The 5,835-nt window shown below is 33.1% G+C and overlaps 1 long non-coding RNA gene across 1 annotated transcript in view; it reads left to right on the top strand.

Annotated features, from left to right (window-relative positions):
* Positions 1 to 2,055: 2,055 nt before the first annotated feature.
* The window catches only part of LOC122195771 (uncharacterized), a 4,170-nt gene continuing 390 nt past the window's right edge, over positions 2,056 to 5,835 (top strand). The window contains exons 1-3 of the long non-coding RNA XR_006186516.1: positions 2,056 to 2,195; positions 2,282 to 2,359; positions 5,683 to 5,835. The exon at positions 5,683 to 5,835 is cut by the window's right edge and continues 390 nt beyond it. This is a non-coding gene — a long non-coding RNA (uncharacterized LOC122195771). The remainder of the gene's footprint in view (positions 2,196 to 2,281; positions 2,360 to 5,682) is intronic.

The raw sequence follows: 5,835 nt of genomic DNA, 5'->3' as shown, positions 1-5,835 counted from the left end.
TCACAAAACTAATTCCAAATTAATTCTTGATCACCACTAATTAAATAATATGGTTTCATATTAATATATTATACTAGTAATATAATAATAAACCATAAACAACCTTATTCTCAAAATCCATCCTATCAAGTGCACTTGTGAAGGCAACCCAAAAAGGACCATGCTACAGTCGGGTCAAGTACATCCCAGTTATAGTTATCGGTTTAGACACTAAATCCAACAACAACTAGCTAAGAGGCAAGTTCCTAAAAGCACTCTCACTAGCCCTGAAATCATAAGGGAGACAACAGAGAAGATCGTCCAATTCATGAACGAAAAAAGCTTCTAGGGACCGACAAAAGAGTTATGTGGATAAAAGACGGAAGCCCTTGGAATTCCAGGTTGGGATCAAGTACTATTCAAGGTCTCACCCTGGAAAGGAATGATATGTTTTGGAAAACGTGGGAAACTAAATCCAAGGTATACCGGCCGTTCGAGATCCTTGATAGGATTGGCCGGGTAGCATACAAGCTTCGATTACCGCAGGAACTTAATAACGTACATACTACCTTTCATGTGTCCAACTTAAAGAAAGGATTGTCCAATGAGACCCTCGTCATCCCACTTGCTGAAATTGAAATCAGCAAAAGTCTCCACTTTGTAGAAGAACTTGTAGAAATCATGGATCGGGAGATAAAAATAACGAAACAAAGCCGCATACCCATTGTAAAGGTCTGCTAGAATGCCAAACAAGGACCTGAATACACTTGGGAATTAGAAGATCAAATGAAAAAAAAGTACCCACAACTTTTCCCCAACCCTTGAAGTCCCACTCAAAATACTAATTTCGGGATGAAATTCCTTCTAACGGGGGGATGATGTGACAACCGGCAATTTTGGTCAAGTTAAGTCAATAAATCAACTTGGTCAACCCAGCTAGTACTAGTATATTAGGGTTTACTCTATGTTTCTTAATGTATAATATACTATTATAATACAAAGTATCACTCAAAAGTTTCATATGTTTAACAATCTGAGCCCTAAATAGGGTGAGTGATGTAACAACTCCATAAAACATAACTATGTATCCTTCAAGGATGGAGAGCACTCATAACACCTAATAGAGAAGTTCATAATCCTAACACTATGGGGTAAAATCATAACAAAAACTACAAATACCATCTCTTTAAACTTCCTCTCTCTCTCTCTAAAATCTCTCTCTGTGTCCCAAATCTCTCTACAAACCTCTATTCCAAATCTCTCCCTAATCTCTCTCAACTTTTTATTGAATACCGACATCATCCTAGCCCTTCCTTTGATGGAATTGACTCCAAATGGATGGCGAAAATCCAAAAGAACAAGCTCATTTCCGAATATACTATTCATTTCCGGAGCCTTTCTTCTTGGTCCGGAACCCTCTTACTCTGGACCACTTTTGACTCTGGACCTTCTAATCATCCCTAGAATTTCCTTCTACTTCGGAACCTCCTCATGCGGACCAAATCTCTTTAGAAACCTCTCAACTGGGTAATCTCCCATGCTCTGTAAAGCCTTGAACGCTTTAGAAAATTTCGCACTGGACAGCTTCGCAGCCTCGGAAGGGAGCCACTCTGGAAGCTGTTGATCAACTCCGGAAGCTGCTGACTCCACACCTCGACTCCAGAACATGAAGGAAGACTTCAGAATTGGTTGGATGACTCCAGAACTTGAAGATTAGCTTCGAAATTCATCCCTTTGACTCCGAAAATGGCAATTTGACTACTAACCCCTAGCAGATCCGAACCCCATTCCGGATTTTTAGCCATTTTGGAGCTTTTTGTAAATTTAAGAGTTTTTTACGCCGGAAATTTCCTCAAACTCGTATTTTTCATGGCTTAAACCCTCTAAACTACTATTTTTATTCAAATTTTGAAGGGTTAGAACACATTTTCTTAAGATAATATCTAAGATTATATTATAAAGAATATCACCCACTTGTCCACTTGTGTACCCACTTGGTTTGAGATTTATCTTCCCAAAGTAAATGTCACTTCTTATCACATCACCTTATCTCTTTTCCTTCATATATAAATATGAGTTTAGTCATTTTTCAATCTTCACTCCCATTGAACGTAAATTTCACTTTTGATCAAGACCCATTTTTCCTTTCAATACTCATATTCAAAACCTCCAGGAGACTCTTCTATTACCTTCAACATTTGTTATTTGAATATAAGGTAAGATCATCTAATCTAGTGTTATTACTAATCCATTTCATAATTAGTCCAAATAATCACACATTATTTTATGTTAAAAATATTAGGATACGGCTACCATTACGTATTTTAAACTCGAAGATTTTCGTCTCTATCTCGTTATCTGACCGCGATCATCACATAAGGTGAGTTCATACCCCTACACTTTATAACTATTTTTCTATATTTTAGGGGGTGGGAGAATACAAGTATAACACAAGGAAATTTGTGTTAAAATACTAACCATTAATTATGTTTTCTTACATTTTATGTATCCTTTATCTAAAAATACCAAATATACGAAACGACATTACTACCAAATTTATACATGAAAAGTTGTCAAAATACAAAGGTGTTCATTTTATCGCCACATACTTCTTAAAATATAATAGGTATAGTTTGGGGGTTCATTTACGTTATTTTAGCCTTTCGTGATTAAGAAATAATTATATAAAAGTATAATTATTTTCATACTATAGATACACTATGAAAGGGTAATACTTACATTTACAACAAAAAGGAGTTTTCATTTCATTTGACGTAAACTTGTTAATGAATAAATTTGTGAGACATTCGACTTCACCGTACTTTTAAAGTACTACATTAATGTCTTGTAATTGTAACCAAAATCTCTTGTAGGGAGAGTTTGATAGTTGTGTATAGATTTGTATGGGACTAACAATCTCACAACTAAGTTGTTAGCTATACTTAGACCGGCAGGTCTGGGGTGACAAATGTCATAACATTTCCGACGCCTGAAGAACATCGTTACAGGCCGACTGGGCCATAGCATGGTTATAATAACTCAGATGGGGTATTAACAATACATACGGTTTACAGGGATTAACAAACACACAAAAAAGAGTTTTATTTATATAAAACTACAATATACTATTACAAGTACATGGGCATTCATACATTTTTAGGTCTTAGTGTAGCTAAGACTACAATACATTTTAGAAGAAAATATTGGATTTTATGGAAATCACGCTCTATCATTTTCACAAGCAAAATGGCATATTTCTGAAACAAAACTCTTATGAACTCACCAACTTAATTGTTGACACTCTTTTCACTTCTATTCTCAGGGAATTAGTGAACAAGTAACCAACCACTTTTGAGAACGGGACGCTAAGGCGTTAGTTCAAAACTCATTTTTTCATCATATTATAATTTATTGGGAAACATGTAACACTATCAACAATGTAACCTTTTAAATTATATCAATGATGGTCGTGGGTGTGACAATTACTTATATATTTGGAGTTTGTATCAGTTACAAAATCACCATTTTAAAACTTATAATTGAGTATTTCAAAATTTGACGTTATTAGTGTTTTTGCAAAACCGGATTTTATTTTAAAACAATAACTTGTTAGAACTTATGTACACATTATAAATTTTGGAAACAAACTCCATATGATGTTTATTTTGTCCAAAAATTATTTTAGTAGGTGAAAAAACTAATTTATCAACCACACATAATAATTGCATAAAATAAATAACACAAACATGCATAAAAATAAATATGCATAAACATAACCAACTAATGATATTTTTGTGATCCAACACGAAAATACCAAGTCCATTCCTAAAGAGACATTATAAGGGACAAAAAAATCTTATTGCAATGTTGTTGTAGAAGCTCCCACTTGAGAAAACACAACTTGATTGCAAAAGATTGGAAAAGCTTTTGAAAACAATATTCAGCAATTGTCGCTAAAACTCCAACAGCCCTTAAGAAACAGCATTAGTGACACTTTTTAGAAACTCTCACTAACTTTTTGCATGTTCTTAAACTCGAAAATTACTCTTTGGTCTTCATAAAATGGCTCCAACTTCATTTTCTTGTTACATTTTTGTACAAATAAATTATTTCTAACAACTAATCTATTATTTATAAAAATAAACTTAAAAAACTAACCTATTTAATTTATTACATACCATATGAATAAAAAAAATTATTACAACCAGTTTTATAAAACAATAAACACAACAACACAACAAATACAATGGTCATTGGCTAGTTTATGAGCATCATACATATCAACATACACATTAAACAAACTTTATTTTTCTAAGAAAGCTTTAAATGACAAAAGATGCATGAAACTTTTGTCACATAAAAATAATGATTATAAAGTCGTCATAGAAATATGTATAAACTTGTTTTTATACAAAACCAAGTTATCCATATTCTCTAAAAAATAAGATTTCAAAAAGTCGAAAAATCTAACCAAATTTGCAAAGTGGCTCTAATACCAATTGTTGGGGTTTTATTCAAAAACTAGTTTAAAAAACATGACTTTTAACAACGAACGACTTATAAATTTTGAATAACATAAACAAGTTAAACCCACCAACGATCATCTTGCAAGTTGTAGAAAGATTAGAACACTAACCAAAGAATACATGAAGAAATGATAACCTTTGTAGTTCTTTGGATCCTCTTAGGAGGCCTGAAAGTTTATGAAGAATGATGAACTTAAGAGACACCAAAAATGACTTAACTTGATGTAGAATGATAGTTATTTGTAAGAAAACTGTTAATCTCTTAAGCTTGAAGTTCATAACCAAAGTATGAACTTCAAGAGAGTATAAAAGCAAGTAATATCTTCATAAGATGAACAAAATGAGAGAGAGTGAGAAGTCCTCTAGGACTTACAGTTTTGGTGCTTCAAGTAAGTCGCCAAATGAAAGCTTTATGTTTATATGTAGAAAGTGAAGTTATTATCCAATAGTTCATTGCACTTTTAGACAACTATGTCTCTATGTCTTAATGCATTCCTTCTTAGGCTTAAGGTTTTTGAATAAACAATTCAAGAAGCCATCTCTTGTCTCTTCTTAACTCCCTACGACTATAAGAATAAAAAAATTCCAAGCTTGTATATTTTATACACTTTCTTTATAAAATATAAGTCTTAACATTTACGTAAGAGACAAAAACTCCTTATTGTCCAAAATTTTGTACATGACTTAATAAATCATACCATATGATGTTATTAACTTACTTCTTAACGAAAATTAATATTTCCATGAAATAAATAATTTCCAGTTTAATTATAAAAGTTTACTGAATATTTACTGAAATCAATTTATAATAAATAATCAATTGGATCAAGTTGTTGTTAGTGTGACCCATTAGTATCATATGTTAAATAACACTATCACTTTAGTATGATTCTTGAGCATACAAGATCCTTCAAGTTGTCTTTGTGATACTTGCATGTTTTGTATGTTGAGCGGGGCCAATTATATGAGTTAAGGCAAGGCCCGTTATACTTATTGGGCGGGCCCTGTTATTCGAGTTAGGGCGAGACCCGTTATACTCATTAGGCGGGGCCCGTTATGCCAGTTAGGGCGAGACTCATTACACTCATTGGGTGGGGCCCGTTGCTTGTATGATATGTGGTATTTCAGGAAACTCACTAAACATTGTTCTTACGGTTTATGTTTAAATGTTTTTCAGGTTGTTTTGGTTCAAAAGAGAAGGGTCCGACATGATCGTATCGCATCCACCAGAGTTTAATATTTTATGATTTTGGGATTATACCCTGATAACTATTTTTTCACATTGTCATACTTTGATGGTTTTAAATGAATGATTAATGATTTTGGTAGA

Source organism: Lactuca sativa, chromosome 8 (genome assembly GCF_002870075.4).
Source record: "Lactuca sativa cultivar Salinas chromosome 8, Lsat_Salinas_v11, whole genome shotgun sequence".
Classification (NCBI taxonomy): Eukaryota; Viridiplantae; Streptophyta; class Magnoliopsida; order Asterales; family Asteraceae; genus Lactuca; species Lactuca sativa.
The sequence above is the reverse complement of the archived record's forward strand: the minus strand, read 5'-3'. Positions and strand labels throughout refer to the sequence as shown.